Here is a 17609-nt window from a genome sequence, read left to right on the forward strand (position 1 = left end):
TGAGGAATGAACATCAACTTAAGCACCGCTGGGCTGATCTGATATCCAGGGAGCAAGATCTGCTGGACCACCTGGGAATCAAGATTGGTGGCCATGTTGGTGAGTACACATCAAATACATGTGCACAATTTAAAGCTGTGTGGCGACATGTGATGATTGTTACCCAATCTGCCAGATAAGTAGCTGACTGTGTATAATGCTAGGGAAACCTACTGGGTAATTGGTGCACAATGTGAAGGAAGACAAATGCTAGCAGTCAAGTAGCTCATGTTTTCTACACAAACTGGTTGCCTGTAGCAGTATGTAATGTAGTGCTGCCTTTGTGTCAGACAAGCAACACGTTAATGACTCAATTTGAACTCTACAGGTCACAATAGCCATTGAAAAATGGATGTTGAAACATCATACCTACATATGTAGACGCCATAGCTAGACTGACATTTGTAAACCCAATATGATGCTATAAATGAGTGCTGCCTTCAAGTCAATTGAAGTTAGCTATGTTGTCCACACATATGTCACATGTGTGTCTGGTTGGTGTGTGGAGAAAATGACTACATAGGCTGTTTGAGTTTGAGAGGTCATGCAGTCCTCAAGTAACCAGCTATTGGATGTCTCTCTTGGATGCACATGATGAGGTGAATGCACCCCCATATTGTTCGGGCATACTAATGGAGGTGCATCTTTCACAGCACATGACTGTCCAGGCCACTGCATGTGTGTAGTAGGGTGTGTATCTGTAGCAGGAGACTCATCCAATGTAAATGTTGCTCAAGAATTATTCCATGCAGTATGAGCATGTGTGAAAGTGTTTCATTACGCATGTCATATTCTCACATTGTCTTTGTAATTGCAATTGTTTGTCAGTGCATGGATTCTGAGTATATTATTCCTTCCATGCTTTGCAGGTGGACCTGCACCGTACACTGTGGGAGAGGTGGCTCATTTTGCGGACCCCGACACCTACAGTGAGTGTTGCATGTGTGCTATTTTTAATGTTTGCTGGTGATGCATGATGGACTACTGTGAGTTCAACAGAATTCAAGGTTTGATGCGCTGCCCATTCATTAGTATTGTTTCATTAGTGGGATTTCAAATATCACTTCAGTTTGAGTAGACCTATGCTTATCCATTTCTCAGAATTTGGGTCTGTAGGCCATTCCAGTAGGGCCCGCTATGGGGAATGGGGTGAGTCATGTGGAATACACTGGTTAATGTAAGAGTTGCTCTGGGACTTGTCTCGGACTGAGTCTGCATTTCAGACTGACATTCTCCCAGATAGCTTCTGCAAAAGGATTTTCTGAAATATGCTGCTTCCCTAGTTAACAATGGACTGAGTACACTGTAGGTTGGATCTTCCGGGGGCATGTACTTCCACAAGTTGAACTAGAAGTGTGTGGGACTAGAGTGCAATGGCCTAGGTGTACATTCTACTCATGATCATGGGTGTTCTTGCTCCTCTGTGTGTGTGGTAAAATATGCCTCACTGGTAGTATGTGATGTTGGCCTAAGTCAGTACATTTTGACATGTGTGGACCTTGGATAGGACAAGGTTTAGCTGACTCCAATTTGTTGCTAGGCCTTCACTGGTGTTGTGTGTGTGGAGGCAAAATCTTGTTGACCTTTCTATACACTCCTGGGTGTGCATTGAATATGGGATTGTTGGTTGTTCTTCCCCCCCCACCCTCAAAGACTGCCATGTGTTTGGGAATAGGGTACCTAGGACTGTAGCAACCAGTATGTTACACATACTTGTGACCATTTGCTACTTTGTTTTGAACCTAGTGTACACACTTGGTTATGGCACATGACTTCTATACTAGCAAAACAATTACAAATGGCAGATATTGAGGGTTGTGATTGTTATCACATAGACTGACATATGTAGTGAAGGCAGTAGGCGGAGGAGTTGCAGCCATAACGTCAGCTGCATTACCAATTATTTGGATGAGAAGTTTAGGCTGATGTCACCCGTCATGTAGAGACATGGATATGCTAGGTGTGAGATGCCCTTTTGTATGCAGGCTTCCCATGTACTTCCTCTGAGACTTTCAATGATCTATGTGGTGAAATTAGCTGTTACAACTACAGTAAAAGTAATGTCCAATTGACCCATTGTGCTATCCCACCCAATGCATTTCCTATGGTAAATAGTTGCCCTTTCTCTTCACAGCTGCAAACATGAGTGCCGCACAGAGGCATGATTTTGAAAGGCGGGCAATGAGATACCGGCACATCCTGCAGGTGCAGTCGGGGTTCCGACGGATGGCCCGAAAATACCAGCCGGATCGGGCCTCCGGAGCATGGTGGGCCTCACCACAGGGTGGCCCAACGTTGCCCACTACAGCTGCCACCACCACATCCACCAGTTCTCCACAAGTTGCCCCAGCAACGGCGGGAACAGTCGTCCCTGCCTCTGCAGCACGACCTGGACCCAGCAATTTCAGAGCTGCAGGACAGTCCAGTGGGCTACCAACAACTCCCACACCGAGCACCTCTGCCAGCACACAGACAGCAGCAGCCCCTCCTATTGACCCTGCGGCATTCCAGGCTTTAGACAGGAAAATGGACAAGTTCATTCGTAAGGTGGACAAGCTGAGCCAGGATGTGGCGTACATTAAGAAGCGCGTTAGGTCCATCAGGTGGACCCTACGGAGGGCCAACCTCTAGGACTTATTTGATTCATTTAAATGTATCCCTCCCCTCTCTCCTCTTTCCTTTTTATCATGATAGGTGGGTTTTGGGGATTAGTGTTAGGTTAGTATAGGTTGTTAGCTTAGTTAGTGTTAGGGAGGAGGGTGGGGGGTCCTTATTCTTTCTATTTTTGATATTTGAGTGTGTGGGTGGGTGGGTGGGGGTCAATGTTGGGATTCCTGTCTGTTTAGATAAAAACAATTTTATAAAAAAAAAAATTATAAAAAAAAAATACAAAAAAATATATGATTGTTTAGGATAGTATAGTATGTGTGTAGGTTAGTATGTGTTGTCCTGCATGTGTCCTGTCTCATAATTGTGGGTGGGAGGTTGATGTTTAGATCGATTCGTTATATGTGTAGAGTAAGTTTAGATTAGGTTAGTTAGGGACAGTTGTGGGTTAGGAGTAGTCAGGTTAGATTAGTGTAGGTATGACTTTTCCCTTAGTTGCCTCTGGTGTGAATACATATGAATAAATATATAGTTAACCCTTTCCATTATGTGTTAACTGCTACTTGATCATGGCCTTGACATCAGTGTAGGTGAATTTTTTTCAATGACATTTGGGTCCTATGCTACACACCGAAGAAAATAGAGGTTTAAAATGGCAGCTACCCCTGTGCTAACTTGGTAAGTATCCACCATTTGATAGAACCACCATTAGTAGTTTACATGGATCACCAAGGATTTGTGTTGATGAGTATGTATTCTACATCACAAAGTGTGCTTCTAGACTTGGTATTGTGGGTAATTTATTAGGTCGGACTGCAGTGTGATGTTCAGGGACATCTTTGTAGATGAGGTGTTGTTAACACTCTTGTCTTGTTGTCTTCATTGCTGACATAGATCATGTGTGCAAAAATTCAGCATGACTTCCCTTCATGGAAGTATACTCAGAAAGGGTGATTGATGCTGTGTTTAGTTGTGTTTGCTTAGATTATACTGCCAAATTTCATGTTTTAGTATTGCATGGTGCCTACATTTATCAGCCACCATTAGTTGACTTGGATTGCTATAGATGGAGCATTATTCTGTCCAACACACCATGATTGTGTGTGGTTTGTCCCTTCATCAGTTATTCTCCTCAGGATGGTCAGGCTATGATGCAATCCTGGCCACTGCACAGATGTATCTGACTACATGATGTCAGGACAGTTGTATTGACAAGCTACATGGTTGTCACACAGGCACTTTAGAGTTATCTACTGCACAGTTGATGTGTCAAATAACACAGAGATATATTAGGTGTGCAAGTGCTATTTATTGATAGGTGCTGTAGTGCAAAATGTACATTGTCCATGTTTGCTGAGTCCGTTCTGGTGCATTCTTACATGGTGATCCTACAGAAGGGGTGTGGATGATGCTCCTGACATGTTGGGGTGATGTTACAGACAGTGCAGAGGGACAGGATTTCCCGATTAGTAGGAGAGAGACATTCACTGGCAATGCTGACAAGTCATACAGTGGTTAGCAGAACAGTCATTGAGTATAGTTGTAGTGAGACTGGCAATTGATAAAACGTAGGACCTTGGTCAAAGTAGGCCATGGTGTAGGGACTAGTGCTTCCGGGTACTCTTCCATGTGAATGTGATCTGTTCCATGTCTTCTTCTTCGGATGTGTGTGTTGCCTGCTTTGTCCTTGTTGTTGTTGGTTGTGAAGGGGCAACACACACCTCAGTGTTAGAAGACGTGGAGTCAGACATCCCGGTGGCTGCTCCCTGTGAAGGTCTTAAGGGCAGTACTGCAGCAAGGAGGGCCTGCTGGTTTTTGAGAATAGCAGCTACATCACGATGGTAGGCAGCCAGGTCGGCCCTGAGGGAGTCATAATTGCATTCGTGCATGCAGTGGAAAGTTTGGAGTGCGAGGTATTGTGGCAACTCCCTTACTGCAGTGGTGAATTCCTTTATAGTTTCTTGTAGTCCATGCAGTATGGATGATAGGGCTTGCATAGCTGCTGCCTGATCTGCAGATGACATCATGCACGAGCGCACCCCCTCAAGGCTGGCTGCCATATTTTGCATCCCCACCCGCACCTCCTTGGCCAGCTCCCGCTGTACTCCTACTACAGTTCTTTCAAAGCTGGTGCCAGTGTCGTCAGAGTCCTCAGCTGTGTAGGAGCTGGCAGGTCTTGCAATTGGGGTGGTGGGTGGTTCTTCTGTGATGGCTGCTTGTTCTGTGCTCCTCCTTGTGACTGAAGGTGGGGTCTGGAGGGTTTCAAGGACCTTTTGGATGGTCTCCTGGGGAATGTTTATGGGCTCGTCATCCATGTCATCAGGGAAATCAGGGACAGGCATATCAGCAGGAGATCCATGTTCCTCTGCAATGAAACAGGGTACAATTAGTGTGTCTGTGTTGTGACAATTTTGCCGTAACATGCAAGCCTTTTGATGTATTTACTTTGTGATCTTGTTTGGTATTGGTATCTGCTGTCCTTCATATGGGCATTGTTATAGGCCTATGGCCCACCTGTGTGTCACATGTATGATATAGAGTTATTAGACTTGTCTGCCTAATCGCCTCTAGGTGTTGCTTTGTACCAATTAGGGAATAGCCATCTTTTTGTCCTACTTGACCCTCCGTGTATATCTATTCTTATGGTGAGACCTTTCACTGGCTGTGGGTGTTGTGATTGCCCTGGCAGCACACTTGCCTCTCAGGACCTGCCCCAATCCCTGATTGTTCACATTGACTTAATTGTAATTGACATGTGGCATATCCTATGCATGGCAATGTTATGATGTGATATGGATGTAGACATTGTTCATGTGTCCAGCTGATGTTGGGTAATGTGTGTTTAATTGGATTGCCCTGTTTATCGTATCAATGTCCTATTTCCTCCTCTGACTGTGCAGGTGTATTTCAGTGACCAGTTGTATGTGTCCCCTCCTCAATGCTGTTGTCTGAGCGGTATGACATTTGTGATGTTGCCTTGTTAGCCACGCACGTGAAGGACCCTGACATATGCAGCATGTGTGTGTCCTTAGTGCTCAGTGGCTCCTATTGCTGTTTACTTCGGCTGATGTATGTGACAACTATGGGCATTGACATATGAGTGTACTGGGGCCTTTGTCTTGTTTCAGGAGATTGTTGCAGATGTCATCCTCACCCCCTAATTTAGGTATGTATGTTCCATGGGGAGGTTACTGCCATTGGCTACTTGTGCTGCACAGAGATCAGAGGTGGTAGTGTCAACTGTTGTCGCAGTTACATTGCAGTTGTTGTTTTGGCTACTGGATTACTGATAGGGACCTAGTTGATGTAGGAGATATTTTGGCTGACGAGTGCCAGGATGTAAGTTTGAGGTAGTGGCCTTCCCACCTGTCGAGGCTTTCCCTTAGCTCCATTGTTGTCATGACAGGATGCCCCCATGGGACTGTTGTTGGTGTTGTGTAATGTCGTGCCCCAGCTTCTGTATGTGCAGGGCATGCCCCCCTGCCGTGCCCCTTTCCCCATGCCACTCCATGTATATGCTGACTTACATGCAATGTGTTGTGGTATTTCCCCCCCTGCTTACAGTCAACATTATTGCATTATAATTCCCCATGCGACTTACCCTGCATGTGCGTTGTCTCGTGGTAGTCTGCGCCATCCTGTCCTTGAATCCCTGTGACGATCTCCTCAGGGATGACGGCTGCGACCATCTCCTCCATGTGGTCAAGGGCCTCCTGGTGTGCTGGACTCCCCCCTCCAGTCTGCAGTGCTGCCTTCCTGTTCCTGGCCATTTTTTCCTTTGTCCTACGTTTGCAGTCATGCCAGCGTTTCTTACACTCGGTGACTGTTCTGCGTACTTCAGCCACACTGTTGATCTTGTCAACAATTTGTTGCCATATGGCCTCTCTCCTGCTGATTGGCAACGTAGAGGTGATGAACAGTTGGTGCTGGTGTTCCATCACCTCTTTTACCAGGATTTCCTGGTCTGCTGTCATCTTCCTGGGGTCTGTAGTGGCATCTGGGATCCATTTTGGCTCTCCTCTGCTGAAAGGGCAGTGTTCGCGGGTATTTTTGACGCTATTGCGTCAAACAAAACGGCGCTTTCCGGGTTGCGCTGTCGTAAATCGACCCACAGTCATTTACGTCGCGTTAACGTCGTTTTTCTTTACGACTTGACGCCGCGATGTGCGTAAAAAAAAATGACTCCCACCTGTTGGTTGCGCCGCCGTGCGTCAAAGTATAAATTTGACGCCCGCACGGCGCATCGAAATGGCGTTAGCCGGCAGTAAAAATTTTTACGCAAAACTGCACCGGCGCAGCTTTGCGTCAAAAAGTATAAATATGGCCCCAAGTATCTCACAAATCACTATACATTCAGATATGCTGGTTTTTAGATGGTTTTCAGATGTGAAAAGAACATCACACTTTAGCTTTTAGCACTTTAGGTTAATATTATACACTACTATATTATTTTATGTAGTTTATTACTTCTGTATATGTTCGCTATCAGCACTTTAAGGAATGTTATGCTCTGTAGTCGCTTTATAGACTTGCTATTTAATTTGTGTATTCAGGATAGCTAGATATTTAAGAATTCAACATTACTTTCAAAGGCTAAGTGGTTTTGGCCAAAGAGATCATGGTGGTGTGATGCTGAAAGTCACAAAAGAGACAATGAGAGATGGTGATAGAAACTTAAAAAATGAAAGTTATTTCATTCAATGTTATTGGTCTGGGCAACAAACGGAAAGCCAAGGCTATTGAAGATTGGACAAAAGGTCACTTCCCAGATATAGTGCCTCATTACGAGGCTGGCGTTCCTAGGACCGCCAGCCTCACAGTGATGGTCAGACCATCACAACTGTGACCACCACATTATCACCCTAGTTGGAGGACCTGTCAGGAGACTTTTGTTCCCCCCAGGACCATTGTTCCCGATGGGGTGACGTGGTCCGAGTTGTACTCAGGCTGGGCGATGCTGAACTCAGTGCCGCCTGATTGATTACAATTAACCTTACCGCCAGCCCTTTCTTGTCCCTCACCCTACAATGGAAAGGCTGGCAGTAAGGATGTGCTGGGGCCCCCCTGCCCAGCACCCTCAGAATGCGCTGAGGGTGCTGGAGTGCTACGAGATTGGCCTCAGCTCCTTTAAGAGAGCCAAGGCCAATATTGTAGCACTGTTTCCACCTGTCAGCCCAATAGGAACACCTATTACAATGTTCTCACTGGTCAGCCTTGCGGAAATATTGTAATATACTCGGGCAGATGGCACTCCCATGTCAGAGGCGTCTTCCCCACAAGTTTAGGGGTTCTATGTTGGGACCAACAAACTCATAATTAGGCCCAAAGTTGATTTAAAAAGGATTACAGCCAAATTTTGTAAAATTCAAAAGCCGAGCAGGGTTTGAATGTGCTTCTAGTGCAAAGGTGGCACATACGGGTGTGGCAATATATAATAATAAATATTTTAAATACAACATTGGCACTTTTCAGATGGATAAAGAGAGCAGATGAGTATGAGTCAATGGACAAATAGAGGGCGAGAAAAATCACAATAGCAACAATAAACACCATCTATTACAGACAATCCAGTACCCCATAGAGAATTTCTTCAATCAATGATGGGTGGTTGTTCCAGTAAACTGATTCTAAGGGGTGATTTTAACTTACTCCAGTAAACTGGTTTAGAATCCTCAACACCTACTCGGAGGGAGAATAAGCCCAGAATGGCTAAGATACAAGCAGAGTTTGTGAAAGTTTTGAATTTAATTGATCTATGGAGAGATTAACATCCAACCCAGTGAGACCTTACTTGCATATCAGAGAGATATATAATTATGCTGCATGGCTGGACTATTTTTTATTATCTTGCAACCTTAGTCTTCATAAGTATTGTCACATAGTAAATGGCTTATCAGACCATTTGTTAATTGAGATGCATGTTGGTGGGATAATAAAGTCAAATTAAAAGCTGAGCTTTGAGCATCAGAAATCGAAAAGAAATAGTTTGCAATATTGAGTTTAATTAAGGAACTACGAGCCTGACATGGCATGGGACACCTTTAAAGCAGCCATATTCCCCCACATAACTTTGAGAAATATAGTAGTGAGAAGGGGCTACACAGAGAAAAGACAGGATCTAGCACATTCCTTCACTTAAAGATTTTTGAATAGTAAAAAGCACATCAATAAACAGGCACATGAAAATGCAAAAACAGCAGATGCAGGATTACTTTTATGAGCAGCTCTACCTCTCTAATAATGCCTACCTGCAAAAAGTTTATGAGGGAAGTGGATATGCCAGCAGAACTTTAGCCTGGCAGGTTCGCAGAAGAAGAGTTTATATGTAATGTTCCCCCTCCTAATTAGACTAGAGATATCGTCAAGCCCACAAACATCTCTTACTCTACAAGACGTAGATTGAGTGGTAAGGTCATTAGCAAGTGGGAAAGTGTGAGGGGAAGATGGTATTCCTATCAACATTTTTAAACAGTTTTCACATATTTTAAATCATTAAATTTTGAAACTTGCCAATTACATATTGGAAGAAGGAAATATCCCATCTTTGTTTAATGAAGGTTAAGTGGTATGTTTTCTTAAAAAAGAGAATAATCCTGAAAATCTAAATTCATGTACACCAATCAGCCTCCTAAACACTGATTATAAAATAATAATGAAATAGTTTGCAAACAGAATGAACAAAGTGGTGGGACGATTAATCAATTATCATTAAAGATCAGTGTGGTTTTATAGCTAGCAGACAATTGTCTTCTAATACCAAGTTTTGGGATTTTATGGGAGAAGACAGGTCAGTGTTCAGGCCTTTTACTTTTATGAATCTTAGATGAATTTAGATTTCCCTACAAAATTCACAAACTCTATATTAAAGATATATCAATGAACATGAGCATGATTAATTGTGAATTCAATTGATATCAGTGTATGCAAGGTTTATCGGGGGACAAGACAGAGCTGCCCACTTTTCCCTTTCTTATTTGCCATTTTCATTGAACCACTTAGAGTTAGAACAATAGAGGTAAGAGACGATAGGACTATTGAAACACCTACCAAAGGTAAGCTGTATGCAGATAATGTGGAATTTTTTATTAAACCAGGTCTGGAAATTCAATAAAGGATGTTTAGTTTTTTCCATCCATTTCATTTAGTGGGGTGGTATAAGTTCAACAGGTTGAAATCAGAACGTTTACTATGTATTGCACTACAGGCCCTTAACGTTTAGAACTTCAGCCTCTTGTAAACCAAAGACCTAAGAGAAACCTTGGTATATATTCACAATGGTAGATGTAGATTACCTTTTTTCCTGCCATTATCTGCAGTGGGAAAAATGGCATTGATTTGTATGTCTAGTTGTCGCTAATAAATCTTGTATATGGTGCATTGCCCTATGCTTTACAGATGAAACTATTAAAGAAATCGAGGGTCTTTTTTCAGCTTCATCTGGGCAAATAAAGTAACTATATCGGCACTAAGTATATTATATAATTCAGTATTATATAAATCAGGTAAGGATAGATGCCTTGCTTTGTCTACTGTGAAAAAATAATATTTTGTATGTTCCACACTCATTCTATCAGTTTTCTAATACCCTTGGAGTTGAGGGGCTATTTTTTTAGAACTAATACTGAAAGAGCATAAAATCCATAACTTCCTACACCTGACCAAGTCATCGAAAAAAGTTTTATATAAGTGGATGTTAAAGAAAGTAGAGCAGATGGTTAGATATTATGCTATCCCAGTTCTTAAAGGATCCTCTAGATTGGAAGATATTTCAAAAGGGCATCAGACACTTTTGGATAAAAGGACAGTGCATAGATGGGGAGTTAATTGATACAGATATATTAGAGATTTTTTAAACTACGAAACATGGAAAAAGTGTGCTGATGTTGAGCCAGGTTTTAGATTTTTGAAAATATCTATCCAATGTTCCTTTCTGTAAAATATACATTTTCTAAAGGCTTAGGTCCCAAAGATATATGGACGAGATTAGATCTAGTGGAGGATCTGATAGAGATGAGTATATGTACATTGGGAAAATACTCAAAAATTTGACTTTCAGAATGTAACAAAATAGATTCTATTACCAGAATCAATCAGAAATGGCAATCGATTGAGAAATTACTCTTTACAGAGGAATCCTGGAGAAAGATAACACAATCTATTTTCTCAAAGGATTTTTTTGAAAGGAGCAAATCTATGGCATATGCAATTTTAAACCAAATGGTTGCTGTATAAGTTACCCAGATTATTGAATAAAATTGATCCCCAAGTACCTGAGAAGTTTTTCAGATGCTCAATGGAAGTCGAAGGTAAATGGTCACACATGATTTGGGAATGCCCAATGTTGATGGAATATTTGACTTCCACATGGATCTATTGCCAGAATATAGTTAACATTGAGTTTCTGGATAATGTACCATTAATATCACAGGGCTATTTTTCAGATGCTGGATTTAGCATTTGTCATAAGAAACAATTAGTTTTTGACACATTGATAACTAGGTCTATAATTTTGCAGAACAAGTAAACAAAATTAATACCCACAGTTGACCAGGGGAGATTAAAAATGCTTAGAATGAAGGATAAGACAAACGTTATGTATTAAGGACAGACTCATGTAGTAAGTTCTTGAGGTTTTGGCAAAATTTAGTATAGAAAAACAGTGGCTAATGAGGTCTCTATGAGATAATATATTACTGGTCACAATCATTTTACTATGGTATAGTAATGAATATGATGAACAAATATACAAATCACAATTCTTTCCTCACATTTTTCAATTAAAAATGCTAAATAGAAAGATGAGCCTCTATCTGACAAAACAGAAGAAAATGTGGTGATTGAGTTTTGAAAATCATCCAGTTTTTTGAATTTCCTCTTTCATGAGTGCAGATCATCATTTGCAACCCTCACCTTGGCCAGATATACCTGATGTTTTTTAGTAATTTTAAATGGGTTAATGTTGCTCATGTGTAGCTTAAACTACAGGCATGGGTGATACTTACTCTTTAAATTGCACTACTATGTTCACAGGTCAATTGGCCAGATTCTACTCATCTATAAATAGCACATCCATATTAGTTGTAAAAGCATTTGGAAGATATAGGGAATTATGTTTATCTAAACAGCCTCATAAAGTCTGCTTATAATTAGCACTTAGAAGTAGAAGACATTCCTGGACTATCATTAACAGCTACAAGCAACTTCAGTCACAAAACTATTTAGCAGAATGCTATTAGGACTACTACAAACTAAGGGCCTGATTTAGATGTTGGCGGTAATGGTCCTGCAGATGAGTTTTCGACTGAAGACGTGTCTGCCGCCGTGATGGTGCGCCTGCCGTATTTAGATGTTGGTGGTCCCATAGCTGAAAGCCCGCATTCGAACCGCTGTCTCTGCCAAGAAACACCACCCAAGTCAATGGTTGGAGAGGGAAAAGTGGATGCCAGTGGGACCCCAGCCACCTTTACTGTCATGCAGATTTGGATGTGCCTTACCACCAACAAAAGGTGGCAGTCTGACTGTCACTTCTGAATTGGTGGATGGAGAGTGAAAAGGGGTAAAAGCACCTTTTTTCTTGATTTCGCTTCTGTTTTCCAATGGACATGACTGAACAATACCTTCCAGTGCTGCTGCCACTGACCCATAGAGAAAACACAACCCCCACCCCATCGCCGGACTCAAAGTTAGGGACGCCACGTTCCCAGGGTATGTTGGGTGGACACTACACAGGAGGTGCGGACCACTGCAGGTAAATACATGTCACAGTAATTTTTTTAACTACTGTGACATGCATATGTCGCGGAGACAGTTGTGTCACACATGGCTGGAGATATACTGGCACAACATGTCTATCGCATACATATACACATGTCGTTGTATCAGTATTCATTGCCAAATGAATGCTGGGATAACCATGACGGTACAGTCACACTTGTTAACTTTGTCCATAAGTGCGCCTTGCAAGGGGATCTGTACTGGTAGGTTTCTCCCATCTTTTGTGTCTGTGGGGCAGTGTGTGTGTGTGTGTTTGTGTGTGGATTCACTGGTTGAGGTGGAGGGTGCTGGAGTGGGTGGTGTGGTTGTGTCCGAATGTGTGTCACTTGCATGTAAGATCAATGTTGTTCTGTATGTTGTGATGCCATGTGATACATTCAGGTAAGTGTTGTTGTTGTGTGGTGGACATTGTCATTCTGTGTGCACTTGTGCTTGTGTGAGTTTGTTTGTGTAGATGGCTGTGTAGTTGCACATGGATGTATGTATGTTAGACTTTTCATCCTTGGCGTGGTCTCCCTTAACTTTTTGCCTCTGTTCCCCAGGTTGTTGATGTGTGCTGGACTCTGATTTTACTGTTTTTGTTACTCTGGGCACTTTACCACTGCTAACCAGTGCTAAAGTGCAAGTGCTCCTGTTTAAAATGTGTACGTAATTGGTTCTCCATGATTGGCATATTTGTTTTACTGTTAAGTCCCTAGTAAAGTGCACTAGAGGTGCCCAGGGCCTGTAAATCAAATGTTACTAGTGGGCCTGCAGCACTGGTTGTGCCACCCACACAAGTAACCCTGTAATCATGTCTCAGACCTGCCACTGCAGTGTCTGTAAGTGTATTTTTACACTGTAAATTCGACTTGGCAAGTGTACCCACTTGCCAGGCCTAAACCTTCCCTTTTCTTACATGTAAGGCACCCCTAAGGTAGGCCCTAGGTAGCCCCAAGGGCAAGGTGCAGTGTATGGATAAGGTAGGACATATAGTAATGTGGTTTATATGTCCTGACAGTGAAATACTGCCAATTTCGTTTTTCACTGTTGCAAGGCCTGTCTCTCTCATAGGATAACATGGGGGCTACCTTTAAATATGATTAAAGTGTAGATTCCCCTAGAGAGTAGATGGACATGTGGAGTTTGGGGTCCCTGAACTCACAATTTAAAAATACATGTTTTAGTAAAGTTGATTTTGAGTTTGTGCGTTTGAAAATGCCACTTTTAGAAAGTGAGCATTTTCTTGCTTAAACCATTTTGTGACTCGGCCTTGTTTGTGGATTCCCTGTCTGGGTCAGTTTGACAGTTGGGTTGTTTTTCACCTCACACTAGACAGGGACACAAAGGGGGCTGGGGTGTAATCTGCATTTCCTGATTAGCCATCTCTGCTAGGAGGGAGGGGTGGAGTGGTCACTCTCATCTGAAAGGACTGTGCCTGCCTCTGACAATGCCGGCTCCAACCCCCTGCTGTTTGTCTGATGCCTTGCCTGGGCAAGGCAGGATTTCACAAGTAGGTGTGAGTCCCCTTTGAAGAAAGGTGAATTCAAAGACTAAAATGGGTATAAGAAGGGCACCCAAATCTACAGACTTCAGAAACACTTCTGGAACCAAGAGGAACCTCTGCCTGGAGAAGAGCTGATAGCTGAAGAAGAAGTGCTTCCCTGCCTGTGACTGTGCTTTGTGGAGCTTTCCTGCAGTGCTGCTTCTGCCAGAGTAAGAGGGCAAAGACTGGACTTTGTGTGCCTTCCATCTTGTGAAGAAATCTACAAGGGCTTGATTTAGAGCTTGCCTCCTGTTGTTTGAAGTCTCAGGGACAGCAAAGACTTCTCTCTGTCAGCACCTGGAGTCTCTGGAGAGACTCCTGCTCTGACATGTGGTGCCCTATCCAGTCCCTGGGCCCTTGAAAGGAAAGCTGGTGGAAATCCAAGAAAATCAACTTCGTTCGACTCCGGACCGACGCCGCTGCTGAATCCGGTAACGCCGCCTGCACCCGACGCCGTGACCTTTGCTGGAACGTGATGCTCTTCGCAGGCCCGATGCCGCTGCAGTCCCGCTGAAGTCCGCGACTCCGTGGAAGTCGCCGCACCACGTCGTGACCGACGCCGCTCGAAGCGCGTGGATTCAACGTTTCGCACAGACGCCGCGATCCCCGACTTCGCGCATCGGCTTGTGTTCACTCTTCACCAAAGGTACTGTACTTGGGGGTCTACACGACTCCGTGTTCGCCGCCGCTGGTGTCGGCTTGTTGGGAACGACTCCGTCACGACGCCGTGTTAACATCTCATCGAAGCATTTTTGTTTCTAAACGCTATTTTTGAGTTTAATCTTTAAAAATTCATAACTTGACTTGTGTATGTTGGATTTTTGTCGTTTTGGTCTTGTTTTGTTTAGATAAATATTTCCTATTTTTCTAAACTGGTGTTGTGTCATTTTGTAGTGTTTTCATTAAGTTACTGTGTGTGTTGGTACAAATACTTTACACCTAGCACTCTGAGGTTAAGCCTACTGCTTTGCCAAGCTACCAAGGGGGTAAGCAGGGGTTAGCTGAGGGTGATTCTCTTTTACCCTGACTAGAGTGGGGGTCCTTGCTTGAACAGGGGGTAATCTGACTGTCAACCAAAGACCCCATTTCTAACAATGTCAATGTGTGTTTTCAGCATGTATAGGTTGTATTGTGTTGGAATTGTAATAAAACTGGGCAAAGCACTTTCCCTCACAATCTGAATGATCTCTCAGGAAAATGGACAGCCCTATGAAACTCTGCATTGCTTGCCCTGTGCAACCCCTTCCAATCATCAATGCACAATGCGTTGTTATGACTCACAATTTACCATCACTTGAAATGGTACGAACTGTATTAGTCTAGCTGCCCATTTTGCCGCAATTTCTTTTTTTTACTGATTTGCAAATTTCTGCCTCACATCATAAATTTAAGTACATGATTATATGGTTTTAATTAGCTGAATGTAAACATGATTAATTGATATTACTATGGGTCTTTTCTCCTGGCTGGCCTGAGAGATAAAAATATTGGATTCCTAAAGGGGAACGGACTATCAAAGGAAACACAGATGTTAGATACACTAAAAATACTTTTCTAACCTAATCCATTGTATCAGATTCCTCCACAAAGGAAATACCTCATAAAGTCCCTGAATTTTGTCAATCTGTTGAATTGACTCCTCTTTCTGGGTTTTCTGAAACACCTACTTCATCATCGGCAGTGTGTAAGCTATGCAAGAACTGCTAGCTAAAGATGGTAAAATATGCATGTTGTCTTTGTTCTCTTCTCTGACTTACAGCACAGAAAGTGGTTTTGCCTAAGTCACACTCAGTGCTTAATGTGAGCAAATGGTTGCCGGTGAGGGCCACCAGCACTCATTTTTGGGGACTGGCATTTATTAGAACTCATCAGATGTTTCCCAACAGCATGAAAGGGAAAAACACAGAGGGGAAAGGAGGATAAAGAGAAGGACAGAAAGGTGACAAAGGGAGAAAGCAGGAACCTGCAACAGTGAGATAAAGGGGCAGGTAGAGAATTAGAGAGGCACAAGGTGGATTGTAGACTGTGCAGCCTTGGTAATTGGCGCACTGACATTTAATATAGTCAGCTGCAGGCTTCTGAGCACAGCTTTGGGCTCTGGCACTTATTCTTTTACAAATTTAGCACTGGTCACCCTGTATACCACATCAGCTGTTCCATGAAATGGGCCTTTTTTTAACAGATGGTTGCTTTGTGAAGAGGTGTTCCCGGGCTTGAATCATAAAGGGCCAGTTCACTTCTGATAGGATACTTAAAACTAACTTATCTCCCTAAAAACACTATTATTTTAGAGAAGATAAGTTCTGCTATGTTTGTTCCTTGTATTGAAGTGCCCAAAAAACAGATCTATAACATTCTATATGAAATTTGAAATGCTCCACTGAATAACCCTAAACCTATGTAGATACTCTATAAAAGTGCAAGTCACGTACACATGCTGGGGCATTATGATGTGCCTCACCAAACCACCAATACCTCAATGAACTTCCCACATCAGAAATGTTTATCTTTTCTCCCCCAGTCAGCTATCTTTCAACGAATAACCTGCTGAAAAGTGGCCTAAAAATGCAAGTCTGATGGGAGCCCAACACGTGTAAATATATGTGGGCACATCTGCATAGACATTCTGTCTTGTACAATGCAGTATTTGCTTTTCTAATAACTGATAAACTATCGGAATTACTTCAATATTGTGGAATAAAAACTAGTTTTGCTGACTGAACAAACGTGAAAAGTGTGACTGGCTATTCAAAAATACCCCTGTTGACAACAGCCTCATTAATCTATAGTTATGCGTGTCAAACTATCTTTATGGTTTTAACATGTCACAGATCGTTCAAAAACAGAATTTTTACTAAGTAAAGTGACACGAACGACCGGGTCTTACTGGGGACCCAAAAGTAGCCCTGGCAGAAATGAACGCTCAAACTAGCCCCGCTTCCTTCAGCTCCTCCCGCAATATCTCTCTTTCTGCCCCTCCATTCTTCTCTCCTCTCTCTTCTTCCACTCTTACCACTTTCTCTCTGCCTTCCTCTCCCTTCCTATCTTTTTGTCTCTTAAAGCCTCTCTGTGCTTGCTGCAATTATCCTTGGGGAACTAGGGAAAGTGACAGAGACAAGAGAAGCAGCCATGGGCTTTCAAAACTGGCCTCTAGGATCTCTAGTCCATTGGGGAAATGCTGGGTGGCCTAGTTTGCTCTGCTACTTACCTTTTTAATGCCCATTTAACCTTACCTATATAACATTGTTTGTTAAGAGGTTATATTGTAAGTCCCTGCCTACATTAAGTTCTATGGGAGAGTACTGCAGTACTAGTTGTTAGCCATGTGTGGTGCTGGATCTACTCCTTTTTGGTTGTAGCAACTTTACATGTGTAAATCTGGCACTTGTTTCAAGAGGTGGAGACACATAGGTCAAAACTTTGTAGTAAATTTACACTCAGAAATGGTGAATATTCGAAAGTAGTAAATTTACTACAAAGTATAAGTATACATTTACATGTGTAGATTTGCTCACATGTAAATTTACCTTTGTGAATAGGCCCCAAATATCTCTAAGGTGGGACATGTCGCAACCTGTCTGAATGTTGACCTGCTAACATGACTCAGTAGAGGCGATGCTGAAGTATTTGTATTGACTTTTTCATGAATCTGTTTGTAAGACCA

At 42.6% G+C, this 17609-nt stretch overlaps 1 protein-coding gene across 1 annotated transcript in view; it reads right to left on the reverse strand.

Annotated features, from left to right (window-relative positions):
* LOC138283501 (complement component C6-like) overlaps positions 1–17609 on the reverse strand; it is a 662914-nt gene that overhangs the window by 90725 nt on the left and 554580 nt on the right. The window lies entirely within an intron of this gene.

Source organism: Pleurodeles waltl, chromosome 1_1 (assembly GCF_031143425.1).
Source record: "Pleurodeles waltl isolate 20211129_DDA chromosome 1_1, aPleWal1.hap1.20221129, whole genome shotgun sequence".
NCBI lineage: Eukaryota > Metazoa > Chordata > Amphibia > Caudata > Salamandridae > Pleurodeles > Pleurodeles waltl.